The sequence below is a fragment of the Apostichopus japonicus genome, chromosome 21, assembly GCF_037975245.1.
Source record: "Apostichopus japonicus isolate 1M-3 chromosome 21, ASM3797524v1, whole genome shotgun sequence".
Lineage (NCBI taxonomy): Eukaryota > Metazoa > Echinodermata > Holothuroidea > Aspidochirotida > Stichopodidae > Apostichopus > Apostichopus japonicus.
In genome coordinates, this window is record NC_092581.1 from 6,764,393 (window position 1) to 6,788,791 (window position 24,399).

The 24,399-nt window shown below is 38.7% G+C and overlaps 1 long non-coding RNA gene across 1 annotated transcript in view; it reads right to left on the minus strand.

The window, feature by feature from the left end:
- LOC139963031 (uncharacterized) overlaps positions 1 to 24,399 on the minus strand; it is a 142,256-nt gene that overhangs the window by 16,434 nt on the left and 101,423 nt on the right. Inside the window, exon 8 of the long non-coding RNA XR_011791480.1 lies at positions 18,776 to 18,845. This is a non-coding gene — a long non-coding RNA (uncharacterized lncRNA). The remainder of the gene's footprint in view (positions 1 to 18,775; positions 18,846 to 24,399) is intronic.

The window sequence follows — 24,399 nt, forward strand, 5'->3', positions numbered from 1 at the left end:
TCCCCTGCAGGTATGGTGGGGCTTTATTGTATGCCATTAGTATAGAGTCATTAGCATAGACAGTGGAATAGACATTAACAAAGTATTCATACTAGCCATTTATCATGGTAGCAGAGCGAGTTTCCTAAAGAACAACAGAAGCAGAAGATAATAAAGACTCTGAATAACCATATTACAGTGAAAGTGCACAAGAAGAAAAGAAGATGGCTGAAGCAATAAAAGAACATATGATGGCCCCACCAGTATGGGACACCAAATCAACTTCGTATGAAGATTGGAAGTTTGACGTTACATTATGGGCACAGTTTACCAAAGCGGAGAAGAAAAGAAAGGTATTCATGCTGTACAGCAAGCTGCCAACAAGCAAAGGAGTAAATGAGAAAGTGTGGCTAGCAATACAAAATGAGGAGATAAATGAGGAAAATGCCATTGACCAAATCTTTGTGGTGCTTGACTCGGCCTGTTCCAAAACTATTCCAAAACTGTGACTGGACGTGTGTGGAAGCAAATTTTCATGGAATCATTATCAAGTGATGAGAAGAAAGATGTGAAGATATCATCAGGAGGAACAACATTCAAGTTTGGGGGAGAAAGTAGTGTGAAGTCAGAAGAAAAAATGACATTTCCTTGTGTTATTGCCGGCAAGAGGACGACCATCACAACTGATGTGGTAGACAGTGACATACCATGGCTTCTTGGCAAGCCAGACATGAAGCGTTTAGGATTCAAATTGAATATGATGGACGATACCCTTGAAGTCAATGGCAAGAAGATTGATCTCGACATAACTTCATCAGGACATTATTACATCCCGCTAAAAGAGTGTGAAGTCAAAGTAGTAGAGAACGTCCATATGGTTTTGGGACAGAAGACACAGAAAGAGAAAGTGAAAATGATTGAGAAGCTTCATCGTCAGTTTGCCCACCCTACTGCCAAGAGTCTCAAAGCCATCATGAAGAATGCTGAGGTGTTTGATGATGATTGCAGCTCCCTGATTGATGACATAAATGGAAAGTGTGATGTTTGCAAGCAGTTTAAGAAAACCCCATCTAGACCAGTAGTATACTTACCATTGGCAAAGGAATTTAATGATGTGGTTGCTATGGATTTAAAGAAAATTGGAGATGTCTACTTTCTGCATTTCATAGACTTGTTTACCAGATTTAGCAAGAGCAAGCTGATTAGAAGAAAGACACTTAAAGTCATAGTAGATGCAGTTGCAACAGAGTGGATTGCTGCTGGTTTTGGTCCACCAAAGAAGTTCCTGGTAGACAACGGTGGAGAGTTTGATAATGCTGAATATAGAGAGTTGGCTGAACAGTTTAATGTGGAAGTATGTGCAACGGCTGCATATTCGCCATGGTCTAATGGAATTTGTGAACAAAATCACTACGTAGTTGATACTTGTGTACAGAAGATGATTGAAGATGATCCAGACATGGAGTTGAGTGTTGCTTTGGCTTGGGCTGTTAATGCCAAGAACTGTATGCAGACCCACCAGGGGTTCAGTCCCATTCAACTTGTGTTGGGTAAAAGCCCCAACTTACCTTCAGTTCTTCTAGATGAGCCTCCTGCATTGGAAGAAGTTGAAGTCAGTGATAATGTTCTGAAGCATTTGAATGCTTTACATGCAGCTAGAAGGGCGTTTACTATCTAAGCAGAGTCATCTGAGAGGATTCGCAGAGCATTGCGACATAATGTCAGAGTAGCAGAAATGGAATTTCTGCAAGGAGACAGAGTGTTTTACAAGAGAGATGACAGCAACAGATGGCGTGGTCCAGGGAAAGCTATCGGACAAGATGGTAAAGTAGTATTCGTAAGCCAGTTGATACGAGTTGCTTCCTGTAGAGCCATTAAGACACATCCCGACACAGGTGCTCCAGACAAGACATGCAAAGAAGAAATGAGCAAAGAAACAGATGGAAATGAAATTAAGCAACAGAAAGTTCTACCCCAAGAAACTCCTGCTGAAGAATTCATGGATGAAGAAATAGAAACCAACATTGAACAAGAACAAGAGCACACTGAAGAACCTGCCTTAGATAATAGTCACACAAGCAATACTGATGAATCTCAGCTAGACACTGATGAACAAGAGTTGCCTGAAAATCAACCACAGCAACAGGCAAATCCTGAGAATACGATAACCAAAATTGATATACTCAATGTTAACACAAAGATAAAGTATTGTCTTCAAGAAGACGATGTATGGACACAAGCCACAGTTATGGGAAAATGTGGCAAAGCAACAGGAAGAAATAAACATTATGTTAATGTTCAAAGAGAAGAAGATGAGCAAAAAGTTGGAATTCACTTGGACAAAGTTGAGTTTGAAGTCATCAAAAATGCAGGTAGTGATGCACATGTAAGCAGCAGTGCAGATGCCAATATTGTATTCATACCTGCAGTCATCATGGGGACAATGAAGTTGTTCAAGCAAAGCACCAAGAATTACAGAACTGGCAGGACTTTAAAGTGTATACAGAAGTTCAAGATCATGGGCAAAAGAAGCTTTCTACAAGATGGGTAGTGACTGAGAAAACCTTACCTAATGGTGAAAAAGGTGTAAAAGCACGGCTAGTGGTTAGAGGCTTTGAAGAGGAACAACAAATACCATCTGATTCACCCACTGCTTCAAAGTCCACTTTGAGAATCGTCATGGCGATTGCGGCTAGTGAAGACTGGAAGTGTGAAAGCATAGATATTAAGGCTGCATTTTTACAAGGCAGGAAGATCGACAGAGATGTGTATTTAGTTCCTCCGTCTGAGGTGAGAGAAGAAGGTGTGATATGGAAAATTGAAAAGGCTGTGTATGGGCTAGCAGATGCATCCCGTAACTGGTTTTTCAGTGTTAAAGAAGAACTTCTGAAGCTCAACTGCAAACAATCACAGTTAGATAAAGCTTTGTTCAGATGGTACAACAATGGGAGGCTGGAAGGAGTGTTTGTCATGCATGTAGATGACTTCCTGTTTGCAGGATCAGAAGCATTCAACAAGAATGTCATTGATAGAGTAGTTGACAAGTACAAAGTTGATAGCTTTCTAGAAGAGAAATTGAGAGCTTTCGTTATGTTGGATTGGATCTTGAACAAGGTGAAAGTGGGATAAAAGTAAATCAAGAGAAATATGTGATGGAGATGGAAGAAATACCAGTGACATATAAGAGAAAGACTGAAAGATCATCACCATTAACCAAAGTCGAGATGCAGAATTTGAGAGCCACAGCAGGACAACTAAACTGGGTAGCTACACAAACTAGACCAGATCTGAGCTATGATGCTCTGGAACTTAATATGAACATGAACAATGCTACAGTTGATCAGATGCTGAAAGCTAACAAGGCGGTTCGTCATGCCAAAATGTTTCTGGAAGTATTCTTTTCCCAAACCTTGGGCTAAGTAGCGACTGGAAGATCAGGGTGTTCTGTGATGCATCCTGGGGAAATCTGCCTGATGGTGTGTCTAGCAGTCAAGGACATGTGGTTTTTCTGACAGGACATGCACAGAAGGGTTGTCCTCTAGCTTGGACATCCAACAAGATAAAGCGGAAAGTATCAAGTACCCTAGCAGCTGAAACTCTTTCCATGCAAGATTCACTTGACGAAGCTGTGTACCTCGGAACTCTGATAACAGAAGTGTATTTTGACAGCTACAAGTGCCAACAAAATTCCTATCACAGTATACACAGACAACAAGTCTCTATACCAGAATGTACATTCAACTAAACAAGTGCATGAGAAGCGCCTGAGAATCAACATTGCAGAGATCCAAAGAATGATGACTACAGGAGAAGTTCAGACAATTGAATGGGTACAGAGTAAACTCCAGTTGGCAGATGCTTTAACCAAGAGAGGAGCAGATAGCGATTGGCTTTTGGAATGCCTCAGCTTTGGTGAACTGAAAATGGATCGCGATGAATGAATCATTGGACTCTATACTGTTTTACATTTAATGTCAGAGAACATTAATTCGCTAGTCTAAGTCTCGTGAAGGATTCAGTGAGAACTTTTTAATACCAAGTTATCAAGTTTGTCTTACAAGACTGTAAAGATTGTTTTTAGTTAACAAGGGCATTTTCATGTGCATGGGTACAGTTAGCCCACGTTCTTCTGTAACAAGTAGCTATGGACATTAGTTTTGACTCCACCATCTTGTCACCTGATGTTGCTTTAGAAAGATGAGGGGGAGTATGTTATGTCAGTTATAATTTATACATTTCCCTTTTTTTCCCTCTCTCCCCTGCAGGTATGGTGGGGCTTTATTGTATGCCATTAGTATAGAGTCATTAGCATAGACAGTGGAATAGACATTAACAAAGTATTCATACTAGCCATTTATCAGTAACGACTTCCCCAATAATTCTAACCAATATGGAAGGGTAATAAGACGGAAAATGATTGTATGTTATTGCCATGTGATGTAAAAACTGACGAATGTCTATATGATATGCACATTAACATGTTGAACGCGCGCTGAGCACGCGAAAAATTTTGGTTATATTTTTCGGGCAAGTCGTTACAGCCCCCTAAATCAAATTAGACTCCTACGCCTATGAGTACTCGACCACATCATGTGTCAAGCTGCAATAAAAAGACAATATTATAGAACTCAAAAATACATAAATGATGACATCCTAGCACAGTTACATGTATTGTGAACAAACTTACCACCTTAATGGTTATCTATTTCATGTTAACACAAGTAAGAAGCTAACTGTGATGTGCCAATTTTGAGCTGTCTACATTACTGCAATAGTTCAATCTTTTGTCAGCAATCCCACTTGCCTCAAACACAGGACTGCAGGGTTTAACGTTGGCAAAGGATGGCTTAGCCAAAGGTTGTCATACAGTTGCAGTGCTACGAGGGGTTTTCACACTGCCCATTCAGTAGTTACTTCAAAAAGGTACTGTAGAAAGACAGATAACAGCTGGATGGATTGACAGAGTGAAGATGCTGAGTCACAATAGCTGGTTTGAGCTGAAAGTTACATTCCAATATGGGAGTCTTTCAAATATCCAGTTGCTCAGACTTACACCAGCATTTTACATATACTGTGCTTGCTCTCCATTGACCAGGTGCCACTCCATTAAATGTGAAATAACAACATTTTGCTCTAAATGTTTGGTTCATACTAAGCATCCACCATGGATATACAGTAATTTATCATGACTTCCATAGACCAGTCATGGAACCATTCAAAATATTTTGTGTGTCTTTGAGTGCAGCTTTACTTTCATTTCCAATGATTTTGGTTGTGACATCATCCCATATTCATAAAATAGGCACCTGGCTGAAACATAAGAAAATGGATGTTTTCAAAGACATATTAAACAAGATAAAAATGGTAATGAGTAGTGCCACCCTCAGTTAGTATCTTGATTTTGACTCACTGGTGGATAAGCAAAGGGACAGATCAAACCAGAATGCAAAATTTAATTGAAATTTTTATGAGGCAACATTAAATATTTCTTAACTTCTGATATAATTATGACGTGCAGTATCAAAATATTATATTATTAAATGCAGTTAAAGGCATTGAAGATCCACCCCACACCGCGTGCAGCCATCTGAAAATGTTAAAATTCTGTTGCTTGCAAGTGACGTTTTGTTCGTGTCGCTACAAAATGCAGACAGTAATGAAACGTGATACCTTAATTGTTGTCTTTAGCTGGACCTGTGATGTCCATCGCTGTATCGTTTGTATATTGTGCTGTGGGTATTGACTGCAGCTATATGTACTAACTATACACTAGTGTCTAATTACCGAGGGTAGCAAGCTGTGTGTGTATTTTCTGGGATCGATGGTAGTGTTTAACACTTCTGTTACACCTCATTCGAAACTAGGTCAAATTACCAGCATTAGACGTTTCTTTTTGCGCGAGTCTTCACACCCTTTAAGCAAGAAAAACCAGAATGCAAAATGCATTGAGGTTTCGATGACTTCAATGCACTAGACTGCTTGTTAGTATAACCAGAACTAGCTGTTACAATAACACTCTGGCATGATTACACAGGTCAATCTACTGTACGTGGCTATACACACCTCTATCAAAAACTAGAGGGGTCTTGTACGCAATGTTATGAATCCACACACCAAGTATTAGAGGTATCCACGATTTCCATCGTTACATATCATGGCACTGGAGGTCAAAGGTCACCCAAATGCAGGTCGAGTATTGGATTACAATAGCGTAACTACCACTTTAATGGACATTTGGTTCCCAAGTAATTGCAAAAATACGATAAGATAAGATAAGATAAGATAAGATAAGATAAGTAGAACTTTATTACTCCAAAGAAGGAAATTAAGATCTTGCACATAAAATGTAAAAGACAGTATAAAAATATGGCTATGTTACAAATATGAAAAACAGGGATAGAACGGAACGATAAAACATTAAACAATCGAACAATAAAACACACATAGGCAGGACCTAACGGCTCAAGTTATCATTGTAAAGCCTTATTGCACGTGGAATAAACGAATTGCGATGACGGTTGGTTCTCATGGGTGGGAGACGCAGTCTGCCAGTGCCCCTAGTTATGATATTATCGTGCAGATAACAGTGAAGCGGGTGATCATGGTCATTCCAAACAATGTCTAGTTTGTTTTGGAGCAAGCACACATAAATTTCCTCAACTGTTGATTGAGGGTCTCCAATGACTCTACCCGCTTTACAAATAATGCTGTCAATACGGTCTTTGTCAGTCCCAGTGGCGTTCCCACCCCAACCGACGAGACAATACCGCCATACGCCACAGATAGTAGCGTTGTAAAGAATACCCATTATAGAAGTATGGACGTTAAAACTGGCCATCTTATTTAAACAATACAACCTGCAATACAATACTAGTTTTTTACCCCTGATTGACCTTTGTTGACCTTGGATCACATGACCTTTATGTTTGGAAACAATCCCTTACTCCATTCACAACTTCTCCCAAAATATCAACCATGTCGAACCCTGTCAATGGGAGTTATTACATACACACACTCCCCGCCTGCATGAATGCATAGGTTACGATTATCATCGAAACCAAAAATTGATTAAATGTCCATTTTGCTGTTCTTCAAATTGTATTTTACATGTTTTCCCCTATTATGACTGCTAACATGGAAGCAACCCTACAGTTTTCTTGCTTTCAATGTGGAAAATCAACATACCAGTTAAGAAAGATGTGAAAGCTTCTCTTCTACAAGATATAAAACCTTTGACTCATGCTAACCTAACTGGATTTTTGGCCTCCAAAGAAACAACAGTGCACACATGCTAATATTTATAGTGCATCAATGGGTGTCCTATTAGTGCTGATAGTTATAATCGATTAATCGCCAGAAGTAACAATTACACTTTGGAAGTTCAATTAATTGCGCTCAAAACCCATGCTTGTTCTGCAGTGCAACATTCAGTCATAGCAATGTTTGATCATAGTGCATAATCGAAAATTCGTAAGTTATAAATCTTTATGATTGCCAAAGTATAAAGTCATTTCTTCAAATATGTTTACAATTACTTCATTACTGGCCTGGTTCACATTTATTGGATGTCTGATCGAGTGTGTTGATTGCGGTGTAGTTTAATTTCAATGTGCAAAATATGTACCTGCTTTCGCGCTAGGCTAGAGCCTAGCCTAGATCGTCCATCTACAGCAAAATTCTTGCATACTAATCCTCACACCGCTGCAAGGTGTAACATCTATTCATTGTTTGCACGTTTTATTATTGCTAGTAGTTGTCGTAGCCTCGTAGATTCATTTGAAAATTTGGGCCATGAGGGATTTCAAGCAATGTTATAGATTGAAAGTTGTTAACAGTTTTTGTTTGGTAGATGTTTTAATCATCACACCGCTGCAAGGTGTTACATCTATTCATTGTTTTCATGTTTTATTATTGCTAGTAGTTGTCGTAGCCTCGTAGATTCATTTGAAAATTTGGGCCATGAAGGAATTCAAGCAATGTTATAGATTGAAAGTTGTTCACATAGTGTTTGTTTGGTAGATGTTTTAACATGACTTAGACACCACACATTAAGACACGAAAGAACAGTTAACCGGAGAGCCAGTGGGCTTGTTGTGATTCCTTGCCAAATTGAGATTATAATCCCAAGCTTTGGTCATTGTTGATTAAATTGATCAGCAAGGTTCTTTAACTGACTGTGGATCTACCTACTAAATATGTAAACTAACCATGTTTACAAGCTATTTTAAGCAAACTCAAGCCCTGCCCCTTAATAAATGTGCATACCACATGAACATACATTATCATGAACCCCCTATATACCAACACCTTCACACAAAGTATGAATCAATTCTGAAAATATTTACATTTGACCCTATGACCTCATTAATATTCTTGAGATGAGCAACAAAATCAAAAGGGCTCTTCTACTCACTAGGGGGCATATATGTACCAAGTATGACTTCAATCCAACTTGTCGTTGTTCAGTTAATGTTTACAAGCTACTTTCCTGAAAATAAACTTAAGTCCCACCCCCTTATAAATATGCATGATATCAACTTGAACATATATTACCGTGTATACCCACTATCTACCAACACATACCCAAGTATGAATAAATCCTGACTTTCGGTTGTGGCGTTTTTCACGAGCCAAGGGCGTCACATACACACACACTTACACATACCATACTCACACTTAATACCTTATGGGGAACACCTTGTGAGGAACAGCAATGAGCGTGACGGTACCTCATCAGGGGCAAGGGCGGCGGAACCGGGGGGGCACAGGGGGCACGTGCCCCCCCACTTTTCCTCAGGTTAAAAATGTGCCCTTTTTCTACATAAAAATTGAGGTGTCTCAAGTTAGCAAGAGGCCAGGGAACCAGAATGAACACTCGGGAAGGGCCGTTTCCAGCCATCTGAGGGGTTTGTAAAACCAAAAATTTTCTTGTACGCTCCGCGCCAACCGATGGTGGCGCTCCGCTCAGATAGTCATGCATATAACTTTGCAAATCCTGGCTACGCCCCTGACTTTTAATGAATTTCTGTGGGTCAAACTCAAAGCTATTTCGAATGGAAAAAATTTGTTAAGATATTGACAAGAAATAAACTCTAATTCGGAAGATTCCTACAATAGCAACTAGCATGATTTCACCTCATTTTGTCTCAAAAGAAAACTTGTTCCTTGTTTCCCAATTTGCACATTGGATATTGCAGTGCTAGTATGCATATTTTCCTTGAGGGGGGGGGGGGGGGCGGCGTTGATGGAGTGATGTTTATACGCAAATAAGATAATACGATAAGAGTTATAAAGGGTACTAAATATAAGGCTGCATCAGTCCAATCGAATTTCTGCAAAGTGCCCTTTGATGTCGGTGCCCCCCCAGATTAAAAGTGCTTCCGCCGCCCTTGATCAGGGGTAACAGTGAGGATGAAGATACCTTGTGAGGAACAATGGTGACTAGCATACACATTAGCGTTTCAATTACTTCTTAATTAACCAATATGGACAGTTAAATGAATGACACTTTTTAGGATCATGTTGTATTGTGTGGTGTTGTTTAATCCTGATTTGCTGTAGCTCAACTAAGTATACTTGAAAGGGTTTTAAGCTGTACCATGGACAAAAAATAAAATGATTGCGGTGTAAAAGAAAAACTAATTAAGTTTGAGGTTAAACGACATACTTTGCATTGAATTACGGATCAGGACTAGAGAACGATTGCTTGGGATCAAGTCAAATAAAGGTACAAACGTTAGGAGCTACAAGGTTACTTATTGATCCCTTCAAACCAATGAGTTAAGGCTAAATATTATTTGAGTAACAATGTAACTTGTGGGTACAGAACAACATAACCAGAATACAGCATCAATAGGTGAATGTTCATATTCCACTGATCAACAATATTGTTTGGCTTCAATATACCTTAATGCATCTAACTTCCAGCCTAATGTAGATAGCAGTGTAGCTTGTGGGGTACAGAACTTAAAGGGTGTGAAGACTCGCGCAAAAAGAACCGTCTCATGCCGTAATCTGACCTAGCTGCGAATGAGGTGTAACAGAAGTGTTAGACACCACCATCGATCCCAGAAAATACACACACAGCTTGCTACTGTTGGTAATTATAAACACTAGTGTACAGTAAATACATACAGCTACGGTCAATACCCACAACACAGTGTATAAATGATACAGCAATGGACATCTCAGGTCCAGCTAAAGATAACAAGGTATCACATTTCATTACTGTTTGCATTTTGTAGCGACACGAACAAAACGTCACTTGCAAGCAACAGAAAGTTAACTTTTTCAGATGGCCGCACATTATTTGGGGTGAGTCTTCAATGCCTTTAAATGTGATACATATACCTTAATGCATCTAATATGCAGCCTACAGTAGATGCCTTCATTGCTATTAGAAGCCAACCAATAACTTTACAGAGGAATATGAAAATTGACCTATTGATGTTGTTTTCTGGTCATGTCACTTGTATGAGTGCCAGGATACCTTGTGGGTTACAGACAGTGGAATGAAATTTCAATTTGTCTATTGATAACTGAAACCTTCTACACAGAGGGGGCCATTTGGTTCAAATATTGAGGGGGGGGACATTTGCTTGGGTGCACGCGTAGCAACTTTCATCCCCAAAATTGTTCATGTGCTTCGTGATATTTTGTATAGTACTATATAAGCGGAGCGCCACCATTGGTTGGTGCGCAGCGTACAAGAAAATTTCTGGTTTTGGTAGCCCCCCAGATCACCAGAAATGGCACTTCTCGGGCTTGAAAATGACCAACCAGATGTACACTTTTGCCTGAGAACCAAGTTTTTCCCAATAGTTTTTATTCATCCATAACCTTTTTCAAGATTGTCACCAGTCACACATCATGTGTGACCTCATCGCATCTCCTGTGGATCATTGCTTTTGTGGGTAATACTACGTAATGGCCCACAATACCCGTCAGCCCCACTTTTCAAGGTTTTAAGCCCATTATTTGTTCAGAATTTGAATAATAAATTCACTTCAAAACATGCCCATAATGTTGCACAAAATATCATCTATGGACAACCAACATAGAAAAAAAACCTTCAACCCTAATAGACCGGTCAAAATTGCACAAGTAGAGGGAAGTATGATGAAGAATGTTGGTCAGGGAATTTTCGAAAATTCAGACACAGTTAATTTAATGGTGTACAAATATTGAAACCTCTTATAATGGCTACTATTAAACTTCGATATCATAAAAGATACAAAAAATATGCTCGAGGGGGGGGCAGTCTCCCCCTTCGCCCCCCTGGCTACACGCCTGCGGTTACAAATCTAGGAAACAGAAACGACCACGAAGAGTTGTTTACCTCATGCAGCATGTGTTGGATGAAGTTTTAGCCACCGCCAAATATGATTTGGATAAATAATCTCACGCATTATTTTCTATTTATAGCCACACAAAAAGACTATGCCACCAAATATTGGGGGGGTATTAGATTCTATATCCCCCACCTAAAATATTGTGGGGGACATGTCCCCCCCCCCGTGCACCCCCCCCCATGATTGTAGCCCATGCTTCTACATAGCAAACAATGAAAATTCATTGATATGAATTCATCAAATTGACAGCGGTAATCTGTATGGTAAATATTTTATTGGCCCAGTAGCACATATTATATGAGAAAACCAGTGTAGCTTGTGGGGTACATAACTTAAATGTGATATTGTAGTGAAGTTAAATTTTGTTGTGTACACCCGTTGTATTTGCATGTATTACGTAATAGTCAGTTGTAGCGTTAGTTGTTTGCACCTGTGTATTCTTCAGTTCTGTATACGTTGTTGTATGGCGAGCATCGTCCCTGCAGAGCTCCGGGGCATCGCCTCGTTATCCCTTTCATAATTTGTTAATTTCATTTAATCTTGGGTCGTCAATAGCCCAGAGTTTATCCATATCTTTACTATCTGGAGTCCGTGAGAAGATGTCACCCTTCTCAGAGGCAGGATGCCTCAGGTTTTTGGATGGTTTGGCTTCTGGCTCGAAGCCATTGGTTTCCAAGATGGCGGACCTACAACAGTATATAGCGAGCTAGCGCTGATGGAGTCTTGATGTCCGCGAGCGTAGAGGATTCTTCTTTTCCCGCGAGCGTAGAGTCTTCTTCTTCTTCGTTTCCGCGAGCGAGCTGACTTCAGTATAGTAAGAGATTAAGTAATACATAATATTGTTTAAATGCCGTACGTACCCTTATTGTTATTTAATTGAATCGTAGTTGTAATTGTTGCCCCTCTGGCTAGGTTGTACTTCACCGTACAAAGTACATTCGTTAGGTTGTATTTGGACCTTGGTCCTATGGGATTATAGCGTGTGTTGCGTACACTGTGTAGATCAGTGGTTGTGTATTGTTAAGCACATGGGTGCTAGTAGCATTGCGTACTTTTATACTGTAGTGTTACAGTAAGGTACGTACCTTGAGTTTATATCCAGAGAGTTATTAACAGAAAGTGTATTGTACTGTATTGACAGTTCAGTTGAGGAAGATTATTTATTGATTTTAACTGTATTTTTGTATTGTACTGCTCGCAGTGTAAAGAGTGTACGTATTTGTATTTGTCTTTTGTATCTTGAACATTATTGTTTACTGTTGGTCACTATAGAGTTGTCTCAGAGCTTGTCCTTTTAATCTTAGCCTTTGTGGATAGCTATGGAGTGCCAAGTCTCTTGAGAGTTTGTGGGTTCAGGAGGTAGAAATTCCTGCTGTCTAGGAACAGTTTAGGTGGAAAGGCCTATAATGTGTTGCAGCGGCATGTGTTGCCCTAGGCTGGCCATTACGAAGGTGTTAAATTCCTCGCCTGTTGGCAAACGTTTATTATTATTTATGCAGATTATTTCATAATGTTCATTTTACATTGTTTCTTTTACACTTCGTACAGTTATTGCGAGATTTGTATGGTACAGATAGAGTTCTGTAATTGGTATTTCACAGTTGGAGCATAGGTATTGTGAATATTTCGTAGTTTCAAGTATAGGTTTTCCCCCAAGTTAGGTCATTAAGAGTGTAAAAGCCATTTACCGTATACTGTCATGTATCATGATTCGTTCATTTGTATATTTTCATTATCATTGTAGAGTTTGTAATAAAAGTCAGCCGTTGTTTCAACGCAAGAACACTCTTGCCTCCTCGTTGATCACTTATGAGTTCGAAGCGTAGGACCCTAAATCCGGTAATTTCCCCCGCCATCCGCGGTTCGCTTCAATATCAATATACAGTACCTTAATTCATCTAAGATACAGCCTACAGTAGATGCCTTCATTGCTATTAGAAGCCAAACAATAACTTTGACAGTGTAACATAAAAGTTGACCAAATTGATGCTGTATTCTGGTGATGTTGTATGAGTGCCAGGATACCTTGTTGGGTACAGACAGTGGAATAAAATTTTAATTTGTCCATTGAGGTCTAAAACCTTCTACATAGCAACTAATGGAAATTTATTATTTGTATTGTAGGACCTAATTATTTTTTATATCATTACCAGTGTAGCTTGTGGGGTACAGAACCTAAATGCTATATAAATATACCTTATTGCATCTAAGTTTCAGCCTAATGTTGATGCCATCATTACTATAGAAAGCCAAACAACAGGTTTTATACTGGATAAGGGAAACTTCAACAACTGATGCTGTAATCTGCTCATGTTGTGTGAGTGCCAGGATACCTAGTGGGCTACAGACAGTGAAATAAATGTTCCATTTGACTCTCAAGAACAATGGAAATTCCTTGCTGTGAATTCATGGACTTGACACTGTTAATCTGTAGAGTAAATTTATTATCTGCATTGTAGGACCTAAATATTACATAAGTACCAGTGTAGTTGTGGGATACATAACTTAAATGAGATATCAATATACCTTAATGCATCTAATATGCAGCCTACAGTAGATGCCTTCATTGCTATTAGCAGTCAAACAATAACTTTGACCAGAGGAATATGAAAATTCACCTATTGACAGTGGCGGAGCGTCCAGGCCCCCCCCCCCCGACAGACTCAAATGGACTGCTGGCGCCCTTTTCAGCTTTTTACCACTTTTCACTTATTCGCGATTATTGACTTTTTTATTGCGCTCTCATCTACCTATTGACATTTGTCACATTTTGTTGGCGATGAGACCTATTTATTCATCTTTTGTCCGCAAATTAGCAAGGCCAGGAAAGATCATTTCCGGCGATCTAGGGAGTATCTTGACTAAAAAATTTTTTGTCTGAAGCGAACCGCGGATGGCGGGGGAAATTACCAGATTTAGGGTCCTACGCTTCGAACTCATAAGTTATCAATGAGGATGCAAGAGTGTTCTTGCGTTGAAACAACGGCTGACGATTTATTACAAACTCTACAAAATGATATGAAAATATACATATGAACAAACAATGGCTCAATATAATAAATGGCTCTTTACTCCTAATTAAAACTATCCTGACTCGGGGGAAAACCTATACTCAACCTATGAAATACTATGTAATATGAACCTATGCTCAAACTGTGAAATACCAATAACAGAACTCTATCTGTACCATAAATACTAAATCCACGTGATATTAATACAACGTAGCACTCGTACAATACTGTATAAAAATGTATAAAGTGTATAAAGAACAATGTAAAATGAACATAATGATATAATCTGCATATATAATACAATATGTTTGCCAACAGGCGAGGACTTTTGGCACCTTCGTAATGGTCAGGGCAACACATGCCAGCTGCAACACATTATAGGCCTTTTCACCGTACTGTTCCTAGACAGCAGGAATTTTCACCTCCTGAACCCACAAACTCTCAAGAGACTTGTCACTCTATAGCTATCCAAAATGGCTAAGATTAAAGAGGTTATGAAATGAAAAATTTTCATGTCTTGATATGGTTTATCTACATTACTACAACACCACCCATGCACAATTTTCCGTAAATACGGCTTCAAACGCCAGAAATTCGCTGTCAAAGTATTCCCTAGAGACCTCTCGAGCTGCCACTCGTAAAAAAAAAGCAAAGCTGCCCACCGCAGTTCATCTGACGTCATCAAAGGAACCGTTTCAGCCAAAGCCGACTCCCCGCTGTTTACCGATACGGCGTTATACAGTTAACAACATGTAATCACAACACTCTTCTCATCAATTGTCTTTTCCCGAATCTTCTGATTCCGAGGAAATAGGACTTCACCTCTCAGGACATTCGTAAGCTTTAACTAAAATTATTTTCTTGAGGAAGAAGAGGAAATATTTTTGAGGGTGATGAAGATATCGTTGTTTTTCCCTATCAATTGAGCCCCTTGCAGAAGAATTGTAAAACGATCCCGATGGCCGAGACGCGTCGCTGCCGTGCGAAGTCCCCGAGCTCAACGGTTGGACGACCCTGAACCGAAACTGGTCGGTTGAGCATAAACAAAACCACCGTTATTAAGACCTTCATGTGATTTAAATTATCTCGAATGTCGATGATCCTGCTACTTTACTTCGCAGCGAAGCTTCTAGAATTTTGTGTCTTACATTGCAAGGAAAATGTGACATTCTGTTACAGTGCAACCCTATAATAGCACTGGTAACATGGCCCTATAACTAATAGACGTTGTATAACAGGCTAGCCCGTGTAATTGTATCATCCAACTGTTAACGTACGTAAAATCACAACACAACGCCAGTTTTACCACAAAAGAAACTTGCAGATCTAGAACTGAATGTTCTAAAACCAACTAGCTTTAAGTTTTGTGCAAAATATTAGGTAACCAACTAAAAATCGTCATTTGCTGTATCAAGGAGGCCTAGGCTATGGTCATTTAACAAGTAATTTGGTAACAGTATAGGCCTACAGGCACTCATAACGTTGTGTATGTGTATGCGAGTCGTGTTCAAATTCTTCGATTTCTGTCATCTTTTGGAAAAGCTTGCAGTAGAAATCCGTCTTTACTTGTGGTGGCGCAACCTGTTACATATCGGCTCGGCATATTTAACAGTAACGAGATAAATTTACGTAAAAACAAAACTCCAAACACCAAATCAATTACTACGGAGCGCTGCAACAGTGTAATGTTGTGTGTTCTCAGACGTTTTAAGAATGTAAACAGCGTCTCGGAAGTGAGCTGAGTTCCTCGACTGACGTCACGCCGCATTACCGTAAATACAACAATTTTTCGAAAGTTTTTATTACCCTCGAATTTTGATCGTTTATTACGAGTATACAGAATTCGATGAGAAAGAATTTTTTTTCCATTTCATAACCTCTTTAAAGGACAAGCTCTGAGACAAAAACAACAGTAACAATAATGTTCAAAATACAAAATACGAATACGTACACGCTCTTTACACTGCGAGCAGTACAATATTCAAATACTCTGAGACAATAACTTTTAAACAACAGTAACAATAATGTTCAGAATACAAAATACGAATAAGCTCTTTACACCACGAGCAGTACAATACTAAAATACAGGTACAATAATCAACTGTCAATAATCAGTACAATGCAATAACACCCACGTGCTGAACGATAAAAACACGCTACGAACCCGTAGGACCAAGGTCCAAAAATACAACCTAACATGTACTTTGTACAGTAAGCACAACCTAGCCAATGGGGCAACACTTAAAACTAATTCAATTAACTAACAATAAGGGTACGTACAGAATTTATGAAAACAATATTTACGACTTAATCTCTTACTAAAATGGGTACAGCTCGCTCGCGGAAAGGAATAACTCTCTACGCTCGCGGACATCGAGAACGCGGACATCGAGACTACATCTCTCGCCAGCCAGCTCGCTATATAGTATTAGTGGATCCGCCATCTTGGAAAAACCAGTGGCTTCGAGCCTGAAGCCGATAACCAGAAAAACATGAGGCATCCTGCCTCTAAGAAAGGGGGACATCTCCTTCGTGATCACCAGACAATCCAGATATGGGTAACTCTGGGCAATTAACGACCCAAGAGCAATAAAATGATGAAAATATGAAAGGGATAACGAGGCGAACCCTGGAGCTCTGCACAGACGCTGCTAGCCATATCGTGGCGCGTACAGAACTAACAAAGCACACATGCAAACAACTAACGCTAAAACTGACTATTACGTAACACATATAAATATTCAAAGGGTGCAAACAACAAAATTTCACTTCACTACAGTATCATGATTTGTTCATATGTATATTATCATTTAGAGTTTTGTAATAAATCGTCAGCCGTGGTTTCAACGCAAGAACACTCTTGCATCCTCATTTATATCTTTGGGAGTTCGAAGCGAAGGACCCTAAATCTGGTAATTTCCCCTGCCATCCGCGGTTCGCTTCAATATCAATGAACGTTGTCAAACATCAGTCATGTCTCGTGTTGTGCTGTAAATTAAACTGTCTTCTGAAAAAGCTGTAATCATTTCAGTCTTGTTATCATCTATGAGAGATTCCTTACTACTTTTGACAGTTTATCAGAATGGGGAAGCTTTACAATTAATATGTATCGAACTTTAGTATTGTGTTGCCTATTTTAAAGTAGCAGGATCTCATTTTTTAACCGTACTAGAAGATATGTAAGCAAACTGCTATTCTTCTAAGACGTATGTGTGTGACTGTTGATTTTCAGACTTTTCTATGTGTATATAGGCTAGTGAACAAGTGAATCAGTTGCTCATTAAATAGACTAATGGCATATGCAAGAAAATAGTTTTGGTAGTTCTCTGGCAAAAATATGTTCTTTGTGGGATTGTACAGCCGGAAGCGAAAATTTCAAACACTACATTGCCCGAATGAAGTATTTAGGGGCCAGGGCCAAAAATATAAGCACACTTTTGAAACTACCTCATATGATGAAATTTTACAATTTATGCTTGTCACTTCAATCCAACTTGTCGGTGTTCAGTTACCGTGTTTACAAGCTATTTTAGTGAAAATCGACTTAAGCCCCGCCCCCTAATAAATATGCATAATATCAAATTGAACATATATCAACATGAACCTGCTATCTACCAACATTTGAAGAGTTTACCTTTGACCCCATGACCTCATTATTATTCATGAGATGAGCACCAAAATCAACAGTGTTCTCCTACTAAGTATGGCGCATCTATGTACCAAGTATGACTTCAACACAACTTGCCATTGGTGAGTTATGGTGTTTACACACACAATCACCTCGCATAGATTCCTTGAGCCTTCGGGCAAGGAATCAAAAAGTGAAAAACAATGTACTCTTTTTGGTACAGGGCAAAATGAAATCAAATACAGCAATACATGTGTATTCTATAAGTTAAGCTGGCATAGCGTGTCTAGAAAATACTTTAGACACACTTTTGGACTTTTTATCAACAAAATGTAGCTGTAAGCATACTCCAGCATGCTCAAGTTAAATGCATAATTTTTCACTAATGCTCGCACCCCCTGGCCCCCACCCACACACAATCAGACACACTGGAAATTTTTCTACAAAGATAATGGAAAGCTTACAAGTTAAATCTAACTGTGTATTCTCATATAATGCTCTACCACCCCCCCCCCCCACCACCACACACATTTCTGAACTTCTTTCTACAAAAAAAACATGTAGCAGGAAGCTGACATTGCCACTCAAGGAAACTACTTCTACTATGAAATCTACACTAAAGGGGAACCAAATGTTACTACATTTAAATGAAAAAAAATGTTGCCTTAAACCCTCGGCAGCTTCAAAGAGGCAGAAATGTTCCTCAATGTTCAATCTTTGATATTTTTCCATGTTCTTCCTGAAAAGTTGGCTAGATATTTCTCCATGCATATTTCAATTTATCTTTTCCAGAAAGTGTAGCCTACCTTGTTTTGTATTTCTTAAAGTGCTTTATTAAAAGTTCTTTGTCCTCCTCTGGCCACTTTCTTGGAATGCCTTTGAAGAGAGAAATGCAAACATACAGGAAATATAAGTCATAAGATATTCAAAATTATACAGTAACTCAAGGTCGACAATTTGGGGGCATTGCAAACCATAAATGTGTAACTTCTATCAGTCATGCAGCATACCAAAATTAATTCCTTGTCACTTTGAAAAATAAGCATTTTGACACTGTATACACATCAATATGAGAAGGTGGAATTCATAGTTTATGACACATTCCTGTCATAGGCAACACATGAAATAGCAAGGACGTATATGTTAGACTATTCTCTTATCAAAGGACAAGATAACAATTCAAACTTTACAAGGACATGTCTTAGTAATTATTAATTATCTATACAATACTTTACAACAAGAAAACATCAATATGTTTTGGTAATAGCAGTGCTTCAAGCAGCTTTTTGCATCCTTTTGTTTGATTTTCAAAACCTGATTTGACCCCATGCAATAACGACATACAAAACTACTGTAGCTTATCTATTCAAATCTAACATCCAATAGTGGAAAAGACGTAAAACAATTTACAACTTTCAACATTGTTTTTCTGGAAGATACTTTCTGATATGAATAATTAAATTCTATGAACATCATGGAATAATGAGGTAATTAATTTACACTTTGCTAGCATTGTAAGCAACCCAGTCTAAGAATACATAGTGTAACACCATGCTTTGTTTGTTTACATTGTGTATGTACATGATACTGATGCAACCTTTCTGATTGTTGTGTTTTGAGCAACGGCTCATAACTAGACATGTTAGCTATTCAATGATTGGTTGAATCCAACCAAACTGGTGTGTAGCAGGCTAGTAGATTACCCTTCCCGTTGCAGATCCCCACTACTAATGCTTCATGTCCCCTTGTACATAGTCATCCCCTTTCCAGTTCAACGAACTGAAGTCCCTTTACATCTTCATTAGAGCATTTTCCAAGTTTCAAGGGGTTGACTCATCCTCTCCCAGAGACAAGAAAACTTTTGTGTTCGTGCCAGCCACTAATTGTCAGTTTAGTTTAATTACTGTCCACTTTTCTGACTTCTGAGATTTGTTACCACTAGTTGACAAACAGTGCCAGATCAGTGGTTGGCATTTAATGTAAGTCTCTGTGTTATGCAGGAAGTGTGTGGGGTATATTCTCATGGCACTTTGTGTAACGGGTGCATTATGTTACTTTGGCGAGTAAAAGATACTTAAACTCCAAAGGGGTCTCCTTTGTTTAAAGGCATTGAAGACCTGCCCCAAACAGCGTGCCGCCATCTTTAAAAAGTTAACTTTCTGTTGCTTGCAAGTGAAGTTTTTCTCTTGTTGCTACAAAATGCAAACAGTAATGAAACGTGATACCTTGTTATCTTTTATCTAGACCTGAGATGTCCATCGCTGCTATGTACACTGTGTTGTGGGTATTGACCGTAGCTGTATGTACTGACTGTACACTAGTGTCTAATTTCTGACGGTAGCAAGCTGGGTGTGTATTTTCTGGGATCGATGTTGGTGTCTAACACTTCTGTTAATACACCTCATTCGAAACTAGGTCAGATTAACAGCATTAGGCGTTTCTTTTTGAGCGAGTCTTCACACCCTTTAAGAAGAGGGTCTGATAGACCAGGCTATGAATGAGCTAGGTATCACCTGGAAGGAGGATTTATCTCATGTGGTTTTCTGGACCATAATTTCATAAGGAATAAGAATATCTTGGGTAAAAAGCTCAAATCCTGAACGCACCCGCCGAAACGGTGGATTTCTTTCTAGGGGACGGGTCCATTTTTCAGGAAAAATACCAGAAGTTACAATTACACACAAATAGGATAAAATGTGGTTTTTCTAGACCATAATTTCATAAGGAATAAGAATATCTTGGGTTAAAGCCCAAATCCTGAACACACCCCCGAAAAGGTTTTTTTTCGTGGGGGGGGTCCATTTTTAAGGACAAAATACCATAAGTTACATTTACACACAAATAAGGTAAAACAAACTCTTATAAACCTCAAAATTAAACCCAGTGAGTGAATTAAGCCTTATATATTGGATTTGGTAACACTGAGGTGGTAGGGGAGTATTAGGGGTCTCTAAATGACCCCCTATTTAACCCTAACTGCACTGGGGGAGAGCATTATGACATATTTTGCCACGGATTTTGAACCGTTTTAGATATGAACTAGATTATTTCATGACTTTTTATTCATACCACCTTTGATACCACTTTTGTCCATATAGGACCCCTTTTTCCTTTTCTCTGTATGTCAGATTATGTAGTAAAAGATGCATTTTTCAGTCTGCTGCTTAGGCAGGAGAGCTTATTAACTTTGTTACACTATACAGAGATTTTCTGATGCCATGAACAAACGTTCAAGTTTGAGGTTACTGCAATAAGCAATTGTGCAGATCTTTCCTTTTAGCCACATGAACACAAGGTGCTTATTTTGCAACATAAATCATGTTAATTATATATAGGAGTTTTGATTCCAAAACACTTTGGAGATACTTATCTTCATGAAAAGAAAATGTGTTTCGAATAGGTTTCCCATTTCTCACCACTGAATGTTCACTTTTAATTTTTAAATCTTTACAGTTCAAATTTGTTTTATGCCTTCTCTCCATCCCAGGTTCACCATTCTTTTGTTACAGTTATGATATTTGGTAGAAATAAAAGTTGTTACCGTCCACCTGACTATCAGGGGCATATCCAGGATTTTCTAACCCGGGAGGCACGAATTACTATCTGAGCGGAGCACCACCATCGGTTGGCGCACAGCGTTCAAGAAAATTTCGCAATAGTTTTGTTTTCATCCAAAACCTTTTTGAAGATTGTCACCAGTCACACATCATGTTCGACCTCATCGCATCTCCTGTGGGTCATTGCTTTTGTAGGTGATTCTACGTCGCGGCCCACAATACCCGTTAGCCCCACTTTTTAAGGTTTTATGCACATTATTTTTTCAGAATTTGAAAGTACACATTTTTTGTGAAATAAATTCACTTCAAAACATACCCATAATGTTGCACAAATTTTCATCTATGGACAACCAATATAGCAAAACTTCCTTCAACCCCTAACAGACCGGTCAAAATTGCACGAGTAGAGGAAAGTATGTTTAAGAATGTTGGTCAGGGACTTTTCGAAAATTCAGACCCAGTTAATTTATTGGTGCATGTGCGCAGATCAGTCTTGGATAATGGTGGGGACGTGTGTCTGTTCTCTGATACTAAGCGGAGCGCGACCATGCCCTTACCGAAATCCCAGATCTGGGCCAGATATAACAATCCAGATCTGGCCCAGATCTGGAATTTCAATCTGGGCCAGATCTGCTACAGATCTGGAATTTATATCTGGCCAGATAAAAAATTGGGCAGATATAACTTGATATAAAATAAAGTTTTATATGGCCCATATAAAATTTGATCTGGTTAAATTTTATTGCATCCATAGCTGGGCCAGATAAAACTTTATCTGGTTGATATAAAGAAAATCCAGATAAACTTGTATATGCCCCATATAAAATTTTATATGGTTGAAGTTTATGGCTTCCATATCTGGGCCAGATAAAACTTTATCTGGTTGATATAAAGAAAATCCAGATAAACTTTTATATGGCCCATATAAAAATATATATATATCTGGCTAAAATGTCAATTAAATAGGAAATAAGTGGCCAAAACTGGACTAGCATTGAGAGTAACTTTCCAGCGTGATCAGTTATCTCTGTTCTGGTACGGAGACCCATATATACAGAGAGCAAGACACACACAAAATATAAACACAGAACTCAACTGGATTGGAACATAGAGGAAATATGTAATGTGCATGCACATTACACATTTTTACTATACCTTACCAAAACATTTGCAAACTGATATTGAATACATGTACATTCAAATTTTTCGCCCAGGTTAATCATATTACTTACTTAAATAAACTGGCATCGCGCGGAACCACTGGTACACTTAAAAATAATAATTGAAGGTTGAGTTCTTTATTCTTCTGTGGTCCTGTAGATGTTGATACTAAATTGCGTTGTGCTTTTCTTTTATTTAATATATTTGCTTTAATAAATAAGTTCCAGGAGGGCGATATATGTTCCATTCAGTATCGAAATTCAGTCCCAAAATATATTCCTTGTTGCCATCCGTTCCAAAAAATTCTTTGTTACTTCTGACTGTTCAGTTCACTATAGAATCCTTTGCCAATGTCCTGACATTAATACTGTAGGTTATTATTTACTGAACTCCATCACCTTTTCTTAATGTACCAATCCTTTCTATTAAACTTCCTTCTGCTCTCTACTCCTACCATGTGGACACTAGTGTACACATAGCTACCTTTCCTATCTCACTCCTAGAGTATCAATACATAAATGTCCATTGTTCAAAAGCGGCCTTCACACTCAATAAACCTCTGAGTCATCCTGTTTCTATAGCTAAGACCCTGTGGTTGCCTAGCAACCCAGATAGAGATAGTTATTCCCCCCCCCCCTTTGACTTAGTGTGCACTGTAAGTGATTTACTATTGAAATATATATGCATAGTGCAGTACCACAATATAGTGCAATGTAAATCTCTTTGAAAATACACTATGTAAGAGCATACAGTCTTACATGTATATCCAGTTATACCTGACTTTATATTGACAGATAAAACTTATCTGCATATCTGGATTGACTCTATATCCAGTTATATCTGTCTTTGTTTGAACAGATAAAACTTTATATGCATATCTGGATTGACTCTACATCAGTTATATCTGGCTTTATATGGCCAGATAAAATTATCTGCATATCTGGATTGACTCTATATCCAGTTATATCTGGCTTTATATGGCCAGATAAAACTTTATCTGCATATCTAGATTGGCTCTATATCCAGTCATATATCTGGCTTTATATGGCCAGATAAAACTTTATCTGGATTGACTCTTTATCCAGTTATATCTGGCTTTATATGGCCAGATAAAACTTTATCTGCATATCTTGATTGACTCTATATCCAGTTATATCTGGCTTTATATGGCCAGATATAACTTTATCTGCATATCTGGAATGACTCTTTATCCATGTTATATCTGGCTTTATATGGCCAGATAAAACTTTATCTGCATATCTGGATTGACTCTATATCCAGTTATATCTGGCTTTATATGGCCAGATAAAAACTTGATCTGGCCAGATTAAACCAGATATAAAGCCAGATCTGGCATTTCGGTAAGTGTGGGTCTGTGCGTACTTACTTACTTACTGCCCATTATGCCTCCTGGCACATAGGGCAGCAACAAAAGTCTTCCACTCCTTCCGATCCTGGGCTAAATTTTGGATGGTACCCCATGTGTGGTTCAGCTGAACCACCGTCCTTAATCTCTCCTTCCACAGTTCTTCGCCAAGTGTTTTTAGGACGTCCCCTCTTTCTTTTGCCTTCTGGTGTCCAGTGGAGGGCTGTTCGTGTGATGTCATCTATGTTTTTTCTCAATACATGTCCGATCCATCTCCACCTTCTTCTCATGATGATGTTCTCCATGCTGTCTTGATGGCATTGGGCATATAGTGCTTCGTTTGAAA